At 36.4% G+C, this 25,317-nt stretch overlaps 1 long non-coding RNA gene and 1 other non-coding gene across 2 annotated transcripts in view; both read left to right on the plus strand.

The window, feature by feature from the left end:
- The window catches only part of LOC125999004 (uncharacterized), a 701,961-nt gene that overhangs the window by 366,046 nt on the left and 310,598 nt on the right, over positions 1–25,317 (plus strand). The gene's annotated exons all lie outside the window — the stretch shown is intronic.
- Positions 16,950–17,217, plus strand: LOC126002806 (small nucleolar RNA U89). Its single transcript, XR_007493435.1, has one exon. It is a non-coding gene; the product is annotated as a small nucleolar RNA U89 (small nucleolar RNA).

Below are 25,317 nucleotides of genomic sequence, written 5' to 3' on the forward strand. Positions count from 1 at the left end.
TTAAGAAGGTGTGCTCAGAGGATGATTCACTATCTCCATTATATGTTGAATTTCTTATTGCCAGGAGTGAAAGTAGGTTTGGGACACCTAAGGACTTTATTATTATTGTTAAGACATGCCTGAGTATTTTTCAACTTTTACAATGGAAAATGTTGTTTTTCTGATGGAGCTAAAACTAAACTTAATAGCCTGGATCACTCTGGAAGGATAGTTGCAAGAGTTCTATTGTCTAATGAGCTGTTAATAAGAAATGGGGACTTTCTAAGATACACACAAGTAGGTACCTGTGCTGTGTTGGAACTTGCCAGAGATTGCATTGAGCACTTGGAAAAAGATTGATCCAGATACAGAATTTAAGGGAAGTTTTACAAAAAAATTTCAGGATGTTTCAGAGTTCTATGCAGAATATAGGGGGAAACTGACAGATGTTTTTCAGAGGCAGGTTAAAAGCAAGGAAATACAACAGCTCCTGACAAAAATGTTAGCCTTTGAAAATGCTGATAAAGGACCCAGAGAGATAGCACAGTGGCGTTTGCCTTGCGAGCAGCTGATCCTGGACCAAAGGTGGTTGGTTCAAATTCCGGTGTCCCATATGGTCCCCCGTGCCTGCCAGGAGCTATTTCTGAGCAGACAGCCAGGAGAAACCCCTGAGCACTGCCGGGTGTGACCCAAAAACCAAAAAAAAAAAAGAAAATGCTGATAAAACTTGTCAAGTTATTTTATGGGGTTTCTACGTGCTTGTAGCAATACTGGATTATATAATTTTACCAAGCCTTTAGTAACCTATGCAGTGCAAACTTCAAGGAACCACAATGGTTAGTGGGCTAAGTGGAATCTACCAAAGAAAGCCACTTCAACTTTGTCTGAGGTATGATAGCAAAATATTCTATTGGGTTAGAGATTGTTTCTCATCTTCTCATAATTACTTGAGTAACTAGGGAAGAGGTCCAAACCCAGCCTTGTGAGTTCAGTTATATGCATTAACTGTGGCAAATGGAACATATATGTAGAGAAGGAAGGATACCATCCTATTTTGCCCCAGCTTCTAGACCTGTCCCTTAAGGCCAAAACTGAATGATCTAGTTTTGGTAAACTGAGATAGGGGCTGATACCAAGCCCCACAAAATTAGGGAAGCTTTTTGCCAAAGATTCAGCTTTTCAACCCTGACCAAGAGAACTGCTAAGCATAAACTCTTAAAGCCAGCTACTTTAGAAAGCTGTGCGATAGATATTTCCTGCCCTGAAGAAATCACAATAATACTAGCCCAGTATCCTTTTACGCTAAGATCTTGTATAAAAGGATTGATCCCTTCAGGAATTGTGATCTCAAGATAAGGAGAAATAGCCCATTAAAGGTATTTCTCTTCATCTGGGAATTATAGATTCTGATCATATTGGAGAAATAAAAGTTCTTATTTCCATGCCCACAGTTTGGACTTTTAAAAGAAGTGTAAACACGACTGAGCAGAAAGTTTCCAGACATAACAAAAAAAAAAATCAAGGGGAAAGTAAAAGAGCATGTACGGAGCCTGTAGTTATACCCATGACAGTATACTTCAAGGGTGGAGAAACCCTGTATCTCTAAAGCCAAGGGAATTCCCTTTCTAATCTCCTCAAATTTAATGTGCCTAAGCAAAAAACACCCAAACAAGTAGCACAAATTAATTTTTTGTTATTGTTGATTGCTTTTTTGTGCTTTGTTTTGTTTTTATTTCAGGACCACAGTTATTGTTTGGTTGTTGGCTTTATTGCTGAGGTGCTTTTCGGGTTTTTTTGTTTGATTATTTTTTATTGTTATGTTTTTCTTTCTTTTCCCTTTCTTTTTTTAAATTGATATTTATATCCTCTAGAAGGACTCCTCCCGTTTTTTGCTTGTTTGATTTTTGCCCCTTTTATTCTTTCCTTCAAACAGAACCACATAACTTGAACCATCTTGTTCTGCCTCACAAATTGAGGGAAAAATAATGGAGGGTACCAAGACCAAACAGTCAAATGAACATTGAGTAGAAATAAAAAATGATCAGACTTAAACACCAAATCCAAAGCCAATGACAACAGAATCGATACTCAATATACAATAAGCTAGACACAGAGGGGACCACTTATACTAGCAGCCCCGGGGGCAAAAGAGGGGGTTATGGAATGCATGCTAGGAACAGGGGTGGAGGGAGGACAACATTGGTGGTGGGAATGCCTCTGATTCAATGTCATTATGCACTTAGAATATCACTGTGAAAGATTTGTAATCCACTGTGATCAAAATAAAAAAAAATTTTTTTTTAAATAAAAAAGGTGAAAACAGGGACCGGAGTGATACTGCAGCAGTAGCACATTTGACTTGCACACAGCTGACCCAGGACTGACCAAGGTATGATCTTTAGCATCTCATATAGTCCTCCAAACCAGGAGTGATTTCTGAGTGCATAGCCAGGAGTAACACCTGAGCATCACTGAGTGAAGCCCAAAAACCAAAAAAAAAAGTAAAAACATAACTCAAATTTTATTACTTTTTTAAAGCCTGGCAAATCAGAGTAGAGATTTTCAGAATTACAAATCCAGATGCTTCTGTTAATGCCTTAATAGGCTATAGTGTTAAGCTTAAAGAAGAAAACCCATTGTTAACCCTTGAAATTCAGGGCAGGAAATTTGAAGGGATGTTTGGTTCTGGCACTGAAATTTCTGTGATTGCTTTAAAATATTGGCCCTGTAATTGGGCCTTGCAAGATAAACCCTACAGACTGGAGGAAATATGTGGTGTTTTGCTTTTATTATCTGTCTATCAAAACTCAATATTTTTAAGATGACCGTTAGAAAGCTACATGACCAGTTTTAAGGGCACAATTAAGAAGATCCACATGAAGTACTTCAATCTGATAAATTGTCTTCATCAAAACTTGAACAAAGTTGACAGGCAGAAAAGACATAAAGAGTAAAATAGTGATCATCTTGTTGACTTAAAGCCACAAAAAGTTTGGCAGAGAGAGACACAAGCAATTAATACTAAGTCTATTATTGCTATACTTTTTGAAGGCCAATTCAAGTCTACAGTTCAATGCTTCACCTATCACCAAGAATCTTGGATATTTAAAAATTTTATGCATTTATTTTTGCCTTTGTCATCTACAGATAAATGCATGTTGAATGATTGCTTTAAGTTATTTTTCAAAGAAGAGCCGAGGGACAATAATAGGATTTATTGCAGTCACCACAACACACAGCAGGATTCTTTAAAAAGGAAAGAAATTTGGAAATTTCCACCTGTGCTTCTAATACATCTGAAGCATTTTTACAATGACAGCAAGAGGATGAAAAAACTAGACTTACTCGGACTTTTGTTTGAAAAACCTTGTTTTGTCACAGTACACTATGCATTCTAAGGACAACCCTAAAGAATGCAACAATATAGTGAAAATGGAAAAGAATCATTACAAAGCCATTTTAAAAGCATAGCAAGACAATATTTGTTTTAATTTGATGATCAAGAACTTTCAGAAATCTCCAACTTGTCTGTGAAGTCTTCAGCAGCCTATATTCTTTTTTATACTTCAAAGACACCTATAGCACAGATATAGATGTTTAGATTAAGCACATTTACAACTAACTGCTTTTTATAGATGACTATAATAATGCCCTAATGCTTTCACATTCAGGTACAGTTGCAGAATGTGCTTGGAAGCCATAGACTTCCACAATAGTACTCACTAAAAGAATGTCTAGTGTCTCCATATTCTAGATTTTTTCTATAACACTAAAAGAAAAGGAATAAAGAAAGACTGAGGCCAGAGGCTAACTGGTTTTGAATGCATTGGTAGGAAGATAAATAAGAACAGAATTAAATATCCAAGCAAAAGTCAATGAAAATAAAAGCAAAGGACCTAAATTTTAACAATCTAAACTTAAAGGGCCCTGTTATATTGAAAGGCCAGGGGGCAAAAAGTGCTGGTATAGGATGCATTCTGGGTCCATTGGAGGAGGAGGTTGACAATGGTGGTGGGAAGGGCCCTGACTCATTGTTTATCTGAAATTCAACTTTAAGGTACTCTGTAGATCACAGGTGTTTCAATAGAATAAATTTTAAAGAAGAGGGGGCCAGAGCGATGACGCAAGTGGTAGGGTGTCTGCCTTATATGCACTAACCTAGAACGGACCACGGTTAGATCCCCTAGTGTTCCATGTGTTTCCAAAGCCAGGAGTGATTTCTGAGCGCATAGCCAGGAGTAACCCCTGAGCATCACCGAGTATGTCCCCAAAAAAACAAACAAAAATACTTTTTTTTTTTAATGATTATGCTGGCATTCTGGTGTAGTTAACAACAGTGCAGGCATGAACCAGGCCCAGAAAGCCAACCAGCTACAGGCTGCTGTTCTCCCAGCAGTGTAACATGTGCCTAGGTACAAGGCAACCTAGGCAGCTGCCTACAGCTGGGGCAAACAAAAATACTTTTAAGAAGAATGTTTAGTGTCTTAATTTCAATACTATTATGCTTTTAATAACCTTTTAATGTTTTTGTTCACAATGGTCTTTGGAGATATAGGTTGGACACCATCATTTTGTATTATAGTCCTATATTCTGTTAGACTCCTTATATAACGTTCATATAATGCCTTAACAAATATTCTAAATTATTTACTTTTCATTTGAATATGCCTACTTATATGATCTAATGTTTCTTTCCAAAGATATCCTTGGAAGGGGCCGGGCGGTGGCGCTAAAGGTAAGGTGCCTGCCTTGCCTGTGCTAACCTTGGACGGACCGCGGTTCGATCCCCCGGCGTCCCATATGGTCCCCCAAACCAGGAGCAACTTCTGAGCACATAGCCAGGAGTAACCCCTGAGCGTTACCGGGTGTGGCCCAAAAACCAAAAAAAAAAAAAAAAAAAAGAAAAAAAAAAGATATCCTTGGAAAAGATATACAATAGACTTGTTACAGTGTTGATTTATTGAATATGGCTTTGCAATTTATTTTATTTTATTATTTTTTTCTCTTTTAGTTTTTGGGTCACACCTGGCAGTGTTCAGGGGTTACTTCTGGCTCTACACTAAGAAATAGCTCTGGCAAGATTGGGGGACCATATGGGATGCCAGGATCCTTCTGCATGCAAGGCAAACGCCCTACCTCCATGCTGTCTCTCTGGCCCCTGCAATTTATTTTTAATTCAAGCTAGTTTATTCTTATATCACAATGCCCTTGCTTTCAGGAAATAAAACGAAATGTTCTAGACCTGTAATACAATGATTCATGGTGTAGACTTCTTTCACAGTGCTCATTACAACATTACGGACTTTTCTAGACTTGAAAATTATGATTGGCATGCAGGGCGTAGCCTGATCCTCACAGTATTTCCAACATGGCTGCCATCCAAAATCCATGGCTGCTAGAGCTGGGATGAGTCCCATCCAGAAGAGCCTATGAAAACCCTGTCAACGTCAGTGAGCTGACCATGCTGACTAAGGGCAAAACCTAATCCACACTGCACACTTTTCAACGTCCAAAATGCACGGCTGCTTGTGCTAGGATCAATCCTATCCAGAAGAGCCTGCTTGGGCTGCAAAGATAGCACATGGTAAGGCGTTTGCCTTGCATGTGGCCAACCACAGACAAGCCTGTCCGGATCTTGGTTTAATTTCCGGCATCCCATATGATCTCTCAGCCTGCCAGGAACAATTACTGAAAGAAGAGCCTAGACTAACCCCTGAGCATTGCCGTGAGTGTGAACCTAAAACCTGAAAAACCCAATACTCCCCAAAGAAGAAGAGCCTGATGAAGCCAGTCAATGTAAGTAAGCTGGCTGTAACCTCAAAGGGCGAGCCAGAAGAGCCCCGCCACTCCACTTCCCTTTGCATTGGGGCACATATCCTAGTCAATGATCCCCAGAAAAACCATGCAGAAAACATCACACAATATGCTTGACAATGGGGAAACAACACAGTCCAACACAACGCATCAAGAATGAAGATGGCAGCTCTGATGACCCAAAAATGCCAAACATTTTTTAGCCTCTCATATAAGTTTAGAGGAGAAATATGGAGGATGTTCATAGAACTCAAAGAAAGCATAAATTGAGCTGAATGAACCACAAATAAGAATTAAGAGGATATGAAAATAAAAATGAAAAAACTCCAAACTGAAATAACAGGACTGAAAAACTTGGTAGGCAAAATAAAAAACTCACTTGAAGGCCTCTATAGCAGCTAAGATCTGAATCAGTGAGCTGGTAGATGAGATGCATAACAGCTTTATATAAAATAGAGATTAAAAAAGCCTTAAAACAACTGATCAGGGACCAGAGTGGTAGCACAGTGGTAGGGTATTTGCCTTGTTCACCAGGTTCCATCCCCTGCATCCCACATGGTTCTTTGAGCCAACAGCTATTTCCGAGGCAGAGCCAGGAGTAACCCCTGAGCACCGCAGACAGTGACTCTCAAACCAAAAACAAACTAACAAGGCAAATGACCAGACAGTGGAAAAAATCCTCAAAGAATGTGAACAGAGGAAAACAAGAGTTTTAAATAAACTCAACAGAAACAATATAAGAATCATTGGAGTCCCAGAGACAAAGGAGAGAATCTCCACGAAGAATAAATAATCAAGGACATCGCTGCAGAGACTACTTTGAGAAACTCTATGCCATAAAACAAGAGAACCTGGAAGAAATAGATAAATTCTTGGACTAATAACCTTCCATGGTTGAACCAGGATGATCTACCATTTTCATTGTCTTGTGGTAAATGACCTTGACTATATTGAGAAAAGTTCGTTCCACTTCTATCTTGTTGATAGTTTTTTATCATAAATGGGTATTGGAGTTTATCAAATTCTTTCTCTGCATCTACTGATATGATCATATAGTTTTTATTTTCCTTTTGTCAATATGGTGTATTATGTTGATTGAGTTTCATTTGTTAAACTATCCTTGCATTTCTAGAATGAAACCTATTAGTCATGGTGTTTGATCTTCTTGATGAGGATTTGAATCCTATTTACTAGGATTTTGTTGAGGATCTTTGCATCTGTGTTCATCAGCATCTCTGTCTGCTTTTGGCACCAGATGATGTTAGCTTTATAAAAACTATTTGAAAGTGTTTCTGTTTTTAATTTTCTGGAAGAGCCTCAAGAGTATTGGTAATAGGTCCTCTTGAAAGGTTTTAAAGAATTGGTGAATCCATCTGGGCCTGGGTTTTTGTTTTTGGAAAGACTTTTGATTACCATTTTAATCTATTCAATAGTGATGGGTCTGTTTAGATATGCTATGAAATAGTAAGAGATAGAGAGACAGACACAGAATAGCCTCATTCATTTGTGGGATTTAAGAAAATTATTATCACTATCGTAATAATACCCAGAGAAAATAGAGATGAGGGCTGGAAGGACTACCCCACAATATAAAGCTTACTACAAATAGTGGTAAGTGCAGTTAGATAAATAACTGTGCTAACAACTATCCTGGCTATGGTAGTGAGTGAGAGATATAGGATGCCTGCATTGAGTACAGGCAGGAATGTGGGAGGAGAGAGATGGGGGTATTGGGGGTGGGAATGTTGCACTGGTAAATGGTGGGTGTTCTTTTTTATAATTGAAAGCCAGCTACAAATATATTTATAATCATGGTGCTTAAATAAAATATTATTTTTAAAAATAAAAGAAATTTATGATTGTTTTGAGAATGTTCTTGCACAATATAACCCATAGAGCCTTATTCAGCAAAGTTTACCTTTATCAATGATAATTTTCCCTAGGAATTAGAAAACTTTTCTATCTGACCTTGGCTTTATATTTTTAAGGGCTTTGACCTGTTTTACCTGGCTCAGTTTTTCAACTGCAACCTATGTCTGTATGTATGTGTAATTATGTGTCATTGTCTGTCTATTTGTGTATGTGAGAGTGTGTGTATGTGTGTTTTGGCCTCCTCTTTGTTTAATGTTTATCTGTATTGTACAGAATGTCTATGTTGTATATAACCCTTTCTCTTTACTCCTCCCCTGCTTTTCACTTTACAAATTTTTTCTAGCCTATTGCTTTCTCATCCCTAGTTTGTTATTTCTCCCTAGTGAACCTTTTTTTTTTTTTTTTTTTTTGGTTTTTGAGTTAAAACATAGCAGGGGTTACTCCTAGCTATGCATTCAGAAATCACTCCTAGGTTGGGGAATCATATGGGATGCTGGGGAATTGAACCGAGATCTGTCCTAAGCTTGTGCAGGCAAGGCAGATGCCTTACCACTTGCACCACTGCTCTGGCCCTATTGAGTACCCCATTTTTTTACCTTTAGTTCTTAACTCATCAGGAACTAAAATGTTCTTCCTACCCCAAGCCCACCTCCTACCTCTGCCCAGGAAGAAGATGCCACCATCACTGCTTCTGAGTTGCTCTCAGTGGCCCTTTTCTCCCACCTCCCTTGCTGGCAGACTATTGCTCGCTATCAGAATCACTTTTTGAGAGATCCTTTGCTCAAGGACATTTCCTGATTCGTGACTGCTACAAGCATTTTTTTAGATTCCACAAGAACACATCACTGGCTGAAGCTGTGTTCCCTATTTTATTCCCCCTCCCAGACTATTTAAAAAGACTTAAAGGGGATATGTATATTTCCTCTGTATATTTCTTTAGATGTATTTCCTTAATAAGTATAATTCTTATTGTGTATTTTCTTATGTTGAAGTAGTGTTTCCACACCCCCTTTTTTCATTTCTTTATTAAGAAATTCTAGTAGATAAATATCTTTTGAGTTTTATGTTTCTGATAGAACTATCAGATAGGATTTGTTTGTTTTCTTATTATTCCCCCCCCCCCCATGGGCACCACTAGTATCTTGTGGCATTATTCCTTTTTGCATAGGCACAATACAATGGGGAAATCTTAAGTATGAAGAAAAGTTGCTATATAATAGGGATGGGAGCTCTGAAAGTTTTCTGTTGCAGGGTTGACCTTTCACTCTGAATATTTGTCATAATGACTTGACTTAGGCGTAGTTGCTTGGACATCAGCCAATTATCCCAGAACCTTGGGAACCTTTGGAACTGGCTCAGCTTCTGCACCAACACCATGAATAGACCTTTACTAGGACAGGCCCTTAAACTATCTTGGCACTGACTTGCTCCAGAGTGGGCTTATATACCACCCTGAGGACAACTTGGAAATAGCAACAACTTGTTTTCAGGATGAGTTTCTCTGCCTTGTCACTTAACGGTGAAGATGTTATCAAGATAGGCTTTGTGACACCCTGACATTGACATAGGATCTGTGTAAAAACCAAGATCTCTAATTACCTATGCTTGACTGTGATAACCATATTTCAGGAGAAACTTTTCCAGGACTATGAAGGAAGACTTTGGGGTTAAACAAATTAAAATACCTGGAGCCTGTAGCAGGTCTTATGATGGGATGCTTCATGGGTAAGGAAACCTTGTTTTTAGGTCAAAGTTGTTTTCTTTCCATTTTCCCCAACTTTTGCTGCAAAATACTACCACCCTTTTTCATCTTTTATATAGGGATCCTACTTTTTTCTCACAGAAACTTGGGACATGAATTACATTGTTCTATCTCATATTTAAGCTTTTTTCTATAAAATTAAGATGGGGAGATATTCAAGTAACTGGGTTTTCATTCTATATAGGATAATTCTTCTTGGCTGGTGCTTGTCATTTATTGGACTGGAAGTGTCTTTGGATTAGTCCCTTACCATACCTGTTCTCTTTAGGGGTAATCTCTGCTTTCCAATAAAGACCTCAGGGTTCAGGGAGAAAGTGTTTCCTCCCCCCCATATCTGCATTGTCTGTTTATATTTTAGCCTGAACATATAGCTTGTGGTAGAAGTTCCTGAATCTGTTTTTATCTTTCTAACTGTGTGTGTATTATTCCGTGTCAGTGCTGCTTCTAGGCCAAGGTTTCTCCAATCCCTTGGCATTAGGGCATGAGGTTTCCGCTTCAAGAATTTTGGAATTTCTTCTCTAATTATTTAACCTTTATCTCTTCATGTAACTAAATATAGTTTCATTTTTGAAATAACAATGTCAGAAACATGATTGGAAATGAAATACTGTTTTTTTTTGTTTGTTTGGGGGGGGCACACCGGGGGGAGCTCAGGGGTTACTCCTGGCTATGTGCTCAGAAATCGCTCCTGGCTTGGGGGATTATATGTGACACTGGGGGATCAAACCAAGGTTCGTCTTAGGCTAGCGTGGGCAAGGCAGATGCCTTACCACTTGTGTCAGTGCTCTGGCCCTAAATACTGGCTTTTGTTACTGGTTTTTACATCTTATTCTTGCTGACCACTAGAATTCCATAATAAGTGGAATATAGAGCAAAATATTGTAGCTAGTTGTAGCTAAAGAAAAGTTCTTCAACATTAATTAATACAATGTAGATCTTCTATTATGTATAAAACTAATCAAAAGTAATTAAAATGTAACTGAATATGAAGGTTTGGAAGAATGTCCTTTGTAAAAGAATAATAAATTTGAGGTTTGGAATGACTGGATGCTATCATTTATGTAATGATGCTTATCTTAGACTGCAAAAAGTATACTTGTTCTGAAAGAGAGGGAAAGATGGATGAGGAAAGGATAGACATAGGAATTCAATATTGGGAATGGACTTGGTGGTAGGTTAGGTGAGGCTTATACACATCAAGATATGAAACTGGACTCTTGGACTAAATATAACATTGTAATCCAATGTTAAATTAATAAACATATTAATGAAATAGTTTAAAGGAATAAAACTTGCTTTGGTTTGTGTCCAACATTGTGGTGAGAGATTTTGCACTGACATAGTATAAATGATATGACAAGGTAGTTAAGCAATCATTTCAACAAAAAAGCAATATCTTGACTGTCTCAAAGCTAATAGATTAAGTTTTAGGCTTTAGTTTTGCCTCTAAAATGTGTTTCAGTTTGTTTATTTATTCCTCTGTGCAATGGGTGTGAGGCTCCATTAGCTATGCTATTGAAAAATCATTGTTTATTCAGCTTTGATCATATCACATCACATATGTCCTCAATGGAAAAGAAACAGTATCCAGTGGCATTGTAAAAAGTATCCAGAAGTTAGTTGGGAGTAATGGCCTTATGCATCTGCAGAATTGTTTTTAGTTTTTGATGAGACAATGGGTATAAAAATCTATTAGCTAAAGTGAACTTAGTATGGGTTTAATAGCATTGTTTATACTAATTTGTACATAATAGTAATCTCACAGAATTTATGTTATTTTATTGTTACAGTAATTCTGTAAATAGGAAAACAACATCAAACCTATTTTCTAGATGAGAAAACTGAGGCACAAAGTGTTTATGATTTACTGGGAATGAGTAAGTGAATTGTCAGATTCAGAACTGGCCCCAGTTCTCTTGACATGCTCACATAACAGGTACTTTTCTCTCTAAATAGACCACATTGTTATTTTACTTTGAGGCACAGAATAATGGTGAATAAGAAATTAAGATATTTGAAAAGTGGATTTCTAAATGCTCATACCAAAAACAACAAAAAGGGTTTTGTACCTCCCATTAAAAACAGGTTTTGAAGATATTAATGGAGAAAACAGGACTAAATTACTTCAGTAAGTAAATTCTCTTTGCATTTGATTTAATTTTTTTGGGTGGACAATCCATTTTTTTTTGCTCTGGAGTAGGAAAATATTACTGTTATAAATGAGGGTTGCAAATGTGAAAACAGGCTCTGAAATGAAAATCATATGGGGCACTTAGCATTCAGAAAAATATTTGAGTCATTATGTTGCACTTCTAAAATTGAATCAATGCTATATTTAATAAGACACAACAGGCCATGAATTATTGCACATTAATTCATACACAGTGTGTTGCTAGGCACATGACTAAAAGCTGAGTGCAGTCAATGCAACTAAACATGAATACACCATAATTCACACACCAGAGGGTCCCACTATAATTATAAAATGCTATTATAAAGGTTCTTAAAGAAATATTTAGATATGTTAAGTTTTATACCTACATGATTTATAATATATGGCATTCTCATAAATTTACCAGCTTATTCCCCTTTCTTTAATACCATAATTCCAAGATTTACATTTTGAACTCTAGATCTTCATTTTTCTCATCAATAGACTTTTTTAGGTTAGAAAGGGTATCCTGTGGTTTTCAGTTTTTATTTGGGAAGAACTGAAACTTTCTATTAATCAAGAATTGTCATGCCAAGCTGTGTAGGGCAACATTTTAAATATGGGAGTTAGTGAAGAGCCAGAAATCAATTGCAGTTCTAATGAAAAGAAAGTAGAGGTTTCATCTAGTAATATCTCAGTGAGATTCACAGTGAAGGAATTGCTGGGCTGTCCCAGGTAGATGATGCTCTTGGTCACCGAGGAGTCCAAAAACTCAAGGAAAGTCTGACACTGTTCCTAGATATTACAAGGAGAGTGTATACAAACAATGTAAATTTATGATTGCTCTAGACTGCATATATATACATATCTATATATCTTGGTTCTTACTTTGACATCTAAATATGTTGCAAAATGTATGTTGCTACAATATATGTAATAAAACTTCATGTTATATAAATTTTGAAAAATATGGTACTTGACTAGTTCTTAGGATACTTTTAGATGTTGTTTGATTCTTGTATGGCTGACTTGATTAAAATGGATAAGAAGAGGGCCTGGAATGTGTGTTGTGTTTGAGACCCTAGGTTCAGTCCTTGGCAGCATATGCTCTCCTGCCCCACAATCACTAAGTGTAGCCCTGACTATGCACGGAATTGTCTGGTCCACACAGCCAAATAGCACAGGAAATGGACCCTATGTAAATGAGAAAACCTGACTTTTACCATCAGTCACTAGGAAAATAAGATTTTTATTTTAGTAATTGTATAGAAAATATTCTATCTTCTTTTGGCTTGAAAATACTTTGTCCTTGACCCAACATATTACAATGTTTTTATTACCTATATTATTAAAATATGTTGTAAAAATTAAAAGGCATAGTATTGACATAATTCTAGATGTATATACTATTAAAAGTGAAAACAAGGAAGGATATTTCTAAAATTAATTAACTGAGTATATTTCCATTTATATTACCAAGACTAATTGTAGGTTCTTCATCCCTAAGTGGAGCCTTAGTAAATAAATATGTGTTCACATTTTATAGGAGTATTTTAATTGCTCAAGTATTACAAAAAATAGTGTGCCCAAACATTCATTTATCTATTGAGATTAAGAAAGGAAAAGTGAATTTTCTTAAACAATGGGTTTATAAATACAAATTAAATAGCACTATTGTATAAGTGATGTGTTGACTAGTTGTAATTTTAATTACAATATTTTATAAAAATCTTTATATTAAATTGCTAACACTTGTTATGATTACCCACAAATTTATAAATAAAACCACTATTCTTATGTTGCTACTTTTTTTTTGCCAATCTAATGTAAATAGAGCTCAAGCTTCCAAGGAGCATCAAAATTTTCTGGAAGACTTGCTAAAAACACAGATTTCTGGTTCCCACATAGAATTTCTAATTAAGAAAAGCCAGAGGGTATGATTTTTTTTTATTTTTGGGCCACACCCAATGATGCTCAGGTGTTACTCTTGGTTTTGCACTCGGTCCTGGCTTGGGGGATTATATAGGACACTGGGGATCGAACCGAGGTCCATCCTAGGTCAGTCATGTGCAAGGCAAATGCCCTACCACTGCACCACTGCTCTGGCCCCAATCATTTTTGTCATTTTTGTCAATGTTCAGAAATTTTGTTTCTAATATATTTGCAAGTGATGCTGCTATTGTGGGATCTTTCTCATTCCTAGCTCTTCTGAGGAATAGTGATTGATCTACTTTATTTTTATTTTATTTTTCAATTTATTTATTTTTTAATTACCTTATTTTTCTCTGATGGTATTGTAATATTAAACCTGGAAGAGATAAATTGAGTATGAGATTTATTCACTTGATGACTAATAAGGCAAGTTAATAGGTCTAGATTGAAAGAACATTCAACATGGGATTCCTTCCAAGTTTCTACTCTTTTGGGCATTAATAGGTCGAAGACTTTCAATCATAACACATATGTGGGCAATTCTTGTTTATGAATGGCTTGTTTTCCAAAGTTTGTTGTTTCTTTTTGAATGTTCCACAGATGGCAAAACTAACAAGCAAAAGAGAAAAAAAAAAGCCTGTTAAGCCCACATGTAGTTGGATTGCAGAACCAACTGGACTCTTGCTTTCTACCACTTCAAAGGAAATATGTGTTTCATGTTAGTTATAATTTAAATATTCAAGTACTTATTGTGTATTTTTTAGAATCTTCACTATAATTTTCTAAGAAAGAGTTTTTAATGATAATTATATTTATTTTAGTGATAAAATTGAAAAAATTTAGAATGTGAGGTGAGAGAGAGAGAGAGAAAACATGGGTTTTCCAAGACAGGAAAAAGTAGCCTATTATAATTATTTTAAGTCTGTTTCTCCTGAGGTCATACATTCTCCTGGCATTATGCAATTAATATATGATGAAGTCAGAATTGGAATATGTTGCTTTCTTTTTTTTTTTACTTTCACTCTGTGGCCTTTCCATTTGTCATACTACTTTTAAATGCCACCTTGAACTTTATGACTTTGAGAAAATATTGATGCCTTGAAGCTTTTTAACCTTTAAACTTACATCTTGGTTTTTACCTTTAGAAGGGGAACCTAAGTTTCCCTCCTTAATACTTTTTGTTCTTGTACCTAAAATTCTTACTTGTTTTCTTATACTTAACCCTTGATACACTTCTGTTTTAACTGTCACTGTTGGATTTAGTTATCCTGAGTTGGGTAATCTTTCTCTTATTGACGGTAACACTTATATGCTGCCTCTACTAATTCCAGTCCTGATCTAACCAAAAATATATTTAGGAGAGACAGATTGCAAGCCATTAATTAGCTCCTTGCCCAACTAAATATACATATATTTATATATAGTGCTAAAAAGATGTAATAAAATGATTCTTCTTTAAAGGCATTATTTCATATGTAATGTCAATAGGACTTTCTTCAGCTTTCATTTATAACGATAACCAGTAAACTAGTGATTCAATTAGATTTATGGTATGACTGGCAAACAAGGGATTGTCACACTGGTGGCAATATGCAATTAATTAATCTTAATGCTGAACAACAGGGCCTAAACCTATGAATCACAGAATTTTAAGATATTAAATATTAGTTAATAAAATATGAAGCCATATGAAGTTCTGGGTACCAACTGAGGGTATACCAATTTGACAAAGTCACATTCCTGATTTTGAGAATGCCTCAGGTTAATATTTATTAAGGTTCCTCCTCTCTCTCTCCCATCACTCTCTCTCTCTCTCTCTCTCTCTCTCTCTCTCCCCATCACTCTCTCTGTCTCTCTCTTTCTCTCTCTCTACCATATACCAATAGGATCCCTAAAGATGACAATCTTCAGTTGTCCAAAATGCCAATTTTACAATAGTGGAAGACAGGTGAGATTCCCAGCAACCTCAATTAACACAAATATAGGTGTATATATATGCCATTAAGGTAAAGACAAATAAGCAGCATGTGTCTATAACTAAAGAAATACTATTGATGAAAGCAGAGCAGTGCCACCAGAAACAAGGAGACCTATGTCAGCTTCAGGCCCATGGAGAGTTAATATCAGCTCTTTGCAGATATGAAAAATAATAATTAAACACTGCTTGTCAATTAATGCCAACTTAAAGAAAGGTCTTACACTTAGATTAAGTGAGGGGCATGGGTTGCTTGAGAATAGCAATAAAGGAGGAGGGAAAAGGGTATAAAATAATGGAAGAGATAAGGTGGAAAAGGAGAATAATTAAACACACATGTACTTTCACAGAGTTAGGGCACTCATATTTCTAATTAGAATTTCAATGCAGGAGCCCAATTTAACCTTAGGGAGTCTTTATATTCATGTCACTGTTGTACACAGCAATCAATCCAACTCTGGCATCTTACTTGCAAGTTGAATTTTCATATTACATTAGTGGAGCCCCAGTCCCTTTGTATCTTTAATGGATATTTTCTTTTTTAGAGATTTAGTATGTGTTTTGTCTTCTAGAAAATTCTATGCTGAGTAGAACAATAGCCATTTAGATACTGGAATTCAAAGGATTCAGTGGCTTTTTGACATTAACCCATTTTTGACAATATACCCACAGTGCATTTAGAAACATCCTCTGTCCCATATGCTGGAAAAAATTTAGAGAAATAATCAATGTATGTTCAACAAGACAGCCTGGGGCAAAATGGATGATAAATTTAAAAATACAGAATTCTGTATCATTACTGCATAGTCTGTGATTAATAAGCTGCCTTGTTTTTCAGTTCCTCTAAAACATCTAAAATAAAATTTTGACTTTGTCCTTCCCTTCTATTATCTTCAACAGATTTATGTTTAATTAGCAATTTCTAATTCCAGAACATATCATTGACAAAAGCCTATTACTCTATATGACCAAAAGGTCAGTAGTTATAGTTCTCCATGTTATCAAAGGAGAAATTGCAGCCAGAAATATTTTCCCCAAAATTAAATGGCTCAAAAGAAAATAATTTTAACAAACACCATGATTTCAGAACTCAGTACATTATTAACTCCTCATGCAGATTTTATGACATACATATTATTACTTTTCAGAGAAGTACTAATTCAACAGCTCTATATTGAGTCATATTTAAGTATTACATAGGTGTGTACTTTATTTCTGACAATATTAGTAAGGGGATGCTTTATTCCCAATTCTACTTTTTTGAAATTCTGGTTTTCATCAAAACCCTTGGAAACAAAAGGTCTATCAGTATTTGTATGCTTTGTGAGGCCAGCAGTCTGAAACCCTGCCAGGGCCAGGAACTAATACGCACACACTCAGCCATCAGCACGGAAGATCCCCACAGACACATTCTATGTGCCTGGATACCAGCCATAGAGTGAGAATTAAATATTGCAAAACAGCTCATGATGAGACTAAGTCGAATGCGACTCCAGCCCTTGTCCTTGACCCACCACCACCACCACTGGGGGCGGGTTTTCTGGTGGCATCTGAAACCTCAGCGGGATCCCTGAGGTCTGGCTCCTTGCTGTAAGGCAGATCAATAGCACAGCAGCCTCACCCCCCTCCATCTCTGCTGCTGTTTCTAATCCCTAACAGATACATATATCTGGGTACCAAGTAGAAACTTATGGGGACTAGCATTGAACCTCAAACATCCTCAATTTCTCATGGCAAAGAGACTAAGAAAGGCAGTGATCATTGCTAGGAAACTTCAGCTGAGCAAATCACAGGGAGGATTAGAGTTGGATCACATTTTCTGGTGAGATCCCAACTGTTGGCCAACCTCCAACTATTAGATTTTCAATAATTTCATTTCAAAAACTTGTTAGAAAGAATCTTATACATTACCTAGATTCAAATATTTTGCTGACTGAAGTAAGAGAATTCACATATTCTGATCCTCTTTAAATATTACCCAGTGGGAAGGGACTAGAAGAGTTATCTTTAGATGAAGCAGTGGTGGTTGTGTCAGTGTATTCTATATAGAAGCAGTTGAAGAAGGTTCTAAATTTTAGGGATGCTGAGACTACATCTGAAGATAATTGTGAGAGGTCAGTAATAGAGGAAAACTTCGGTTAATGATATTCTAATTTTATAGCTTTTTATTATTTATTTATTTATTTATTTTGCTGGGCATATTAGGTAAGATGGCACTAAAAGAAAATTTCACTTTTGTATTTTACTTTTTGAGAAAGACTTTTTTTGTTTGTTTGTTTTTGGGCCACACCCAGTGACGCTCAGGCTATCCGCTCAGAAATCGCTCCTGGCTTGGTAAGGGGGTGGGGAATTGAACCTCGGTTTGTCCTAGGTCAGTCATGTGAAAGGCAAAAGCCCTACCGTTGCTCCACCACTTTGGCCCCATTGAGAAAGACTTTCTTTTTTTTTTTTTTATATCAAATCTTCACACTCATTTTTCACTATATTCTTGTCTCTTTGTCACAGTTATTTAGGGAAGCTCCAAACAGAAATATTGACAATCAGGTAGAAGTTATATCAAAGGAGCTACTGAAACACCAAGGAAGTTTTATCTGATTATCTTTCTTCTTTAGCATAATTTTATATATATAATGACATAAAATGTGTTGCTTACTTGAATTGCAATGTCAGCATTATATTGAAGGTCAACTTTCTCTGTGGCTCTATTTTCTCTTCTTTGGAATGATCTCAGGATCTGGCATATCAACTTTCCAAAGGCAGACTAGGAAGCAAGGCAAAATTGTTAGACAGTGATCTCCAGAAAATTTCTTCATTTAGATGGAAATATCTACCTATATACTTTCTCTCTTTCCTTTCTCTCTCCCATTCCCTCTACATGGCACATACACAGTAACAGAATCAGATCACTTAATTGCAATATTACTGATATTGGTATTCACCCTCTCAAACCAGGAACTATGCTGTTTTTATTTTTGACCACAAGTGCTAGTTTACTGCTTGGTACATTTGAAGAGGGTCAGTAAATATTATTCTGAACAGTTGTAGTCAATTCATTGTTAAAGAAGTATCTACTAAAGATAAATTATACATAAATATTGTGTTTAAAGAGTTTAATGAGTGAGATGAGAATTATAATCAAGATTTGAAGAAATACTGCCAGAGAATGAAAGTGGTAGATATTAAATCTGACAAAGGAGAAGGAAACGCTTCATGAAGAAGATATCTGAGGGGCCAGAGTGATAGCACAGTGGGTATCAGTTGCATGCAGCTGACCCAGGTTTGATCCTCAGCATCACATATTATTTCCTGAGGCTGCCAGGAGTAATTTCTGAGTGTAGGGCCAGGAAGAATGCCTGAGAGCTTCTGGGTGTGGCCCCAAAAACAAAAACAGGGGCCCGAGAGGTGGCAATAGAGGTAAGGTGTCTGCCTTGCAAGCGCTAGCCTAGGATGGATCTCGGTTCGACCCCCGCATATGGTTCCCCCAAGTCAGGAACGATTTCTGACCACATAGCCAGGTGTAACCCCTGAGTGCCAAATGTGTGTGCCCCACCCTCAAAGCAAATATCAAAACAAAAAGAAAACCATCTGAGCTGAGCCTTAAAATTGAAAAGGAAGTGGATAAGGAAAATAGAGAGAGAATAATAAACCTAGTCAGATTGAAGACTAGGTTATAACAAAAAAGTATGCTCAGGAATAGGTGTGTGTGTCTCTCTGTGTGTGTGTGTCTACATATGTGCATATGTGGGAAAACTCATAAAGTTACAAAGGAATAAACCTTGAATAAACCCTCATTAAATTAATACAGAATGGGAATGACAGTACTTGTTGTACCTGCTCAAGGAGTACCAAATAAATTAGAGAGGTAAATTATGAAATTGAAGAATTTATCCCAGAAGTAATGAAATGACTTGGCAGGACTTGGCAGTATAAATAACAAGTAGACATGCATTAAAGACAATCTATGGATAAAATTAAAAGTTCTTTGAGGTCAATTGAAAGATGATAAGGAGGAGGAGCTGTCAAAAAATGACTAACATTTATACCAGAGAAATATAATATCCCAATGACATGAACAAAATTAGGAGAAGAGAAAAAATGAAACTTCAGAGAATGAGAGAATTGACATGCATTCAAATTTGGAAAGATGGAGCCTAAAGTTCTAATCAGTAAAAAATAATTTTTATTTTAGTATTGGAAAACATGGCTCAAATAGTATTAATACTTATTCTCTTGTTGCATAGAGTTACTGCACTTTCATGACCACAAGTTGCCAAAGACTTTCCACCACTTTTTTCTTGTCTCTTATATTCTGTCTCTTACCCCCTCTTTTCTCGCCACTTGGTAACCTCAGTTATGTTGTCCAGGTCAAAAGAAATGCTTTCATTGTTTATTATTCATTCCCTTTTTTGATTCCCTTATTTTGTTTATATACTACATATGAATGAGATCATCCAGCTTTTGTCCTTTACCCTCTGACTTATTTCACTTAACATGATGTCCTATAGTTACATCTGAGTTGTAGCAAAATGAAGAGTTCATATTTTCTTATGAGTATTCCATTGTGCATTTAGACCACAATTTCCTTATCTGTAATATCTTTATAAATTATGATATTTGAATGTTTGATTGCCAAGATTTTTGGTGCTCCTTTAAGTTTGGTAACTAAGGCAAGTACTTCATTTGCCTTATCTTAGTCCTGGCCCTGCCAGGAAAAAATATGAATAGAAGAGAAAATTACAAAATGAAGAGCTACAAAGTGAACTATGAGGAAATTATAAAAAAGACTAACAAAGTAATGGGGTTAGTTCTGAGTAGAAGTCATCAGGTCTGGTGCTAGACAACTTCAGTTGTCTGGTGATAACTTCAGTAATCTCCTGGAACTATGGTTTAAATAGGAAACTGAGACCACAAATATGAACTATTAAGTAAGCTGTTGCTTTGATAAACTAGAAAGTCAATTCTTATCAATTCCTATAAGCTTTTTTTTATTGCAGATTACATCATGAACTTTTCCTTTGTAGAAAAATCACTTGAATTTAGAACTCACCACAAGCAAATAGTTCCTAACATCTTGGGCTATTGAGACAGCTCTGAGATAAAAATGGTCTTTAAAAGGAACTTTCTAGGAAGTCCATATCTTCCTAGCTCTCTCATACCCAGGAAAACAACTTAGGCTCTCAAAAGACCATTGTTATCTCCTCTAGCCTAGGTAGTAACCATGACTGGAAAAATGTGTTCTCCTGTCTTGTACATCCTTCATATCCTTCATTACACACTCGCACTTTTGAAGGAATAAAAATAGGGAACTTAGATGCCTTTTTTTAAAGGCCCTCTTCAGACCAGACTCCATTTAGGACTTGCTCCTCCTGTACACACTTTGATAAGGGTTGCCAAGGAAACCCGAAACAAAGACGACTTCATGCACTCAAAGCAGAAAAATGCATCAGCCCCTCAAATCTTTATACATTACTGCAGATTGTCAGTCTCCTTCCTTTCTCTAACTGGAGTTTTAAAGAACAGCCTGAAAGCACTTCATTTTTTTTTTTTAAGTCAGGGATACAGCTGATAGGGAGTTTTTTCTTATCTTCTGGCTACTTTTCAAGTGTTTTTGCCATTATTTCACAGTTTATGTATTCAAAAGTAAACATCACAATAATAGCAACTCTTCATTTGGAAAAAATGAAAGGCTTAAATAAAGAAAATGCAGTTTTCATTTCACGTCGACTTCTGTAGCACCACCTTTAAGATATATTTCTATGGCTTCTATGTTAATTTTAGAACTCCTAAGGCTAGTGTTACTGGCAGTAGAACAGATCTGTTGCTACTTGTCACAGTATATAACCAAGTAACCTGCTAACACCTCAGAATCTTTTGTGTACAAATTGGCTGATAGTAGGAGTTAATTGTCATAGCTGAATAAAGGTCATTTTAAACATTGCAAATTGATATATTTGATTTAATCCATTAAATTGCCCTTTGCACCATAGTCTTACAATGGGAAGAATGCACTATATTAAATAAGATTCTCTAAAGGGAAATAAAATATAGTACTTGATGAGGCACAGAGGCATGCCTAGATAAAAACCAGTAGGCTTTTCTTTTTAGAAGATCAGGGTCCAGAGAGATAGTGTGGAGGGGAGAGATAGTAGAGTGGGTAGGGTCTTTGCACACAGCAGACCTGAGTTTGATCTCAAAAGCACCACAGGTGGTTTACCTGGCTTGCCAGGAATGATCCTTGAGTACAGAGTCAGGAGTAAACCCTGAACATGAGCAGGTATGCCCCCAACACAAAAACAAAGGGATTGATATGTCCCCAACACAAAAACAAAGGGATTAATTCTGTAAGTGGAGAATGGCAATAAAAGGACATTTAAACATCAAGGAAGACCTAAAACACACAGAGTAATAGTGTCCCTTAGAAGTTTGGAAATGATGGTCACTGAAACAGAAACTTAATCTGAGTGGCTTTGTATTTCCCCCAAAATAAAGTGTAACTTCCCCCTATGGTCATTTTGTTCTGATAGGCTCTATTTTCTTGACTGCATATTGCTTTCTTTCATAAAGCATTCTTTTTGAGAAGTCTATCACCTCCTGGAAAAGATGACTACAATGCTGTGAGAAGCAAAGGGACTCAATATCAGCTGCCATAATCAAATAAAACAGTTCAGAGAGGTGAACCTTAAAAGGTGTGGCTGCTCTTATGTGATAATCATATCCTTGGAGAATCACAGATCCAGTGCTACACCTCTTGCCTTACAATGCCCTAAGGTATGATTATCTTATGATAACCATCTTAAAGATGTCTTTTTTCTCAATTAACACATATTTTCATGAAAATTAGCTATCAAGATGAGTTACAAAATACAGATATTTAGCATGACAAGTTCAAATAGTACATATGTCTTTATCCAATTATTGCAATTTGTGATCTGGACAAGAAAAACTACATGGGTGAATGATTCAACTTCTTAACATTTAAAGGTTTTGTAATTGCATGTGACTACCAGATTTCTCCATATTGAACAAACTTTGTATTTTCACCAACAGAACTGTCTTTTTGAAAGGCACGTTTACATGAGTGTCTTCAGCTTCCACCAATTTGTTCTGTTTAGACCTGCCCTTTTACAAAACTTCCCCAGGGATTCCAATACCTTTTCTCGTCTATTCTGTGTTTTCTCATCCATTCTGTGGCATGCAAAGAGAGGAAGCCAGGCCATTTGATTTTTGAGTGTTTGCTGGCAGAGAGTAAAAAACATACTTGTCACGAGTGCACATGGGCTGGCAATATTTCTTGAAAATAAATGGGGCTGTAAAAAAATAAGGAAACACTTGTGCATTGTTGAAGCCAGTATTGATCCGAATTCCTTTGGTCTTATCTGAGCTCTGAAGTACCTCATGACTAAAGGCCTTATTAGAAAGATAGTTAATTCATTTAGATAACTTCTTTTTTTCCTTTCTAACTTTAATAGACTGTACTTGTGAAATAAGATAAAATACTATAACCTATTTATAGATGAGTATACTAAATGGCTAGGTAGTTCTTACACTTTGTCTATGGGACAAGTAGTCCTCAACCAGAGATGGTGACAATTAAAAATGTCTGGAGACTTTTTTTTGGTTGTCTCCCTGAAGGAAGGCACTACTGGAATCTGATGAATATAAATTATTAGGCTTACTGCTAAATATTCTACAATGCACAGGATAGGTCCCTTCAATGCACAGGACAGATCCAGCAAGGCTCTCAAATAATAATTGTAAAGTTAACTTGAAAAGAATTTTCTTCTATTAACTAGTAAGTATATTAAATATTATTTGCACAACTAACTATAACAATTAGTTTTTCTAATAGTGAGTATTGTATGCCAAGGAGTGCTATACCACTATTCATAGTGGTATGATAATTTTCATTTTCCCAAAACAATCTTTTACAAGTGGTTCTCAGTAACATAGATCCATGGAATAAAACAGATGTAAAACAAATTCTGGAGCCGTAAATTAGATTTATCAGAACTTAAACAATAATGGTAAATCCCACTGTATTTTGACAGTGCTCAGAGTGATTCTGATATCTGATAAAATTTGAGAACCAGAGCTCTGACATACACTTCAGGAGTAGTTCTTCAAAGCAGGAACTGGGTCTCCTCCTTTTAATTACTCCAAACACCTGGTTGAGTGCCTTGTATGTGGTAGGTACTTGGTAACATGATTGAATGAGAGGAAATGCTAATTCATAAATAGGACTTGATCCTACATTTTTGACAATTGTTCCCACAGCTTGGCATTGACTGATGTTGATAGACACAACTGAGTCATACCCATGGGCCCTAATCTCTCTCTGTCTGCCTGTACCAGGTGTAAGGCAGCATGCCTGTGGCCTAAAGAGGCCACTTGTGCTTACAAGTTGAGACCTGCCAGCACAGCTCAAGTGATCCCACACCTTAGTTAGGGCCAAACAGAGGGAGAGATTTCATTAGAAATAATTAAACTCAGATGAAACAAACCTAGGAATTCAACCTAACCTCTGTTGTGGTTGACATCAAATCATTCGTGTATTGTTTTAATTGAAGGGATTTGGGAGCTCATGGTCAAGTGTTTGGGGAGGTTTTATGTGTATTTGGATAAGTGATAAAAGTGTCATTTTCTGAGTCTTTTTTTGTAACATTCAAAATAGAATCACCATGAAGATATAAATTGCATTGTGGACATATGACACCAAGAAGAAAACCATTTTAATACACATATGTTTTTATATAACATACTTATTTGTCAAATTTCCTTGTTTTTCAATTAGTAATACAATTGAAATTGGATCCCTAATTCAATTGCCTCTATGCAAAGCTAGAGTTTAGTTATTTTCAAACATTGTTATAAATAATTTGTATTGTCTATATTCTTCTGTGAGCCTTGTTGTTCAGGACAGTAGTAATCCATAGTAGTTGATTTTTTTGCTAGATTACTGCCCAGTTGTGACTATATTACAGTTGATTCATTCTCCTATTTAATTGGGCTCTTCTCCCTTTGCTTTTGGACCACACCTAACAATGCTCAGGGTTTACTCCTAACTCTGTTCTCAGGAGTTACTCCTGGAAGGCTCCAAGGACCATATGGGATGCTCAGAATTGAATCTAGGAGGGTCATGTGTAAGAAAAGAACCCTTAAAACCCATAGATGAGTGAGACAATTCTGCGTTTTTCTCTCTCTCTGACTTATTTCACTCAGCATAATAGATTCCGTGTACATCCATGTATAGGAAAATTTCATGACTTCATCTCTCCTGACAGCTGCATAATATTCCATTGTGTATATGTACCACAGTTTCTAAAATGAAAGACATTCTTGCAATAATAATTTTCAGACACAAAAGAGAAAAGAGCTGGAAGTTCCAGCTCACCTCAGGAAGCTCACCACAAAGAGTGATGAGTTTAGTTAGAGAAATAACTACATTTTGAACTGTCCTAATAACGAGAATGTATGAGGGAAATGGAGAGCCTGTTTAGAGTACAGGCGGGGGTTGGGCGGGGAGGAGGTAGACTTGGGACATTGGTGATGGGAATGTTGCACTGGTGATGGGTGGTGTTCTTTACATGACTGAAACCCAAACACAATCATGTATGTAATCAAGGTGTTTAAATAAAAAAAAAGACAAGAACCCTACCTGTACTATATTGCTCTGATCATATATATGTGATCAGACACATATATTTTACATATACATGTAAACACACACATATATATGTATATTTGGGAATAGGAGTGTGTATTGGGGTGGTTTGGGCTACACCCAACTGTACTCTGTGCTCAGAGCTTATTCCTGGTAGATATTGGAAGACC

Source organism: Suncus etruscus, chromosome 2 (assembly GCF_024139225.1).
Source record: "Suncus etruscus isolate mSunEtr1 chromosome 2, mSunEtr1.pri.cur, whole genome shotgun sequence".
NCBI classification, from domain to species: domain Eukaryota; kingdom Metazoa; phylum Chordata; class Mammalia; order Eulipotyphla; family Soricidae; genus Suncus; species Suncus etruscus.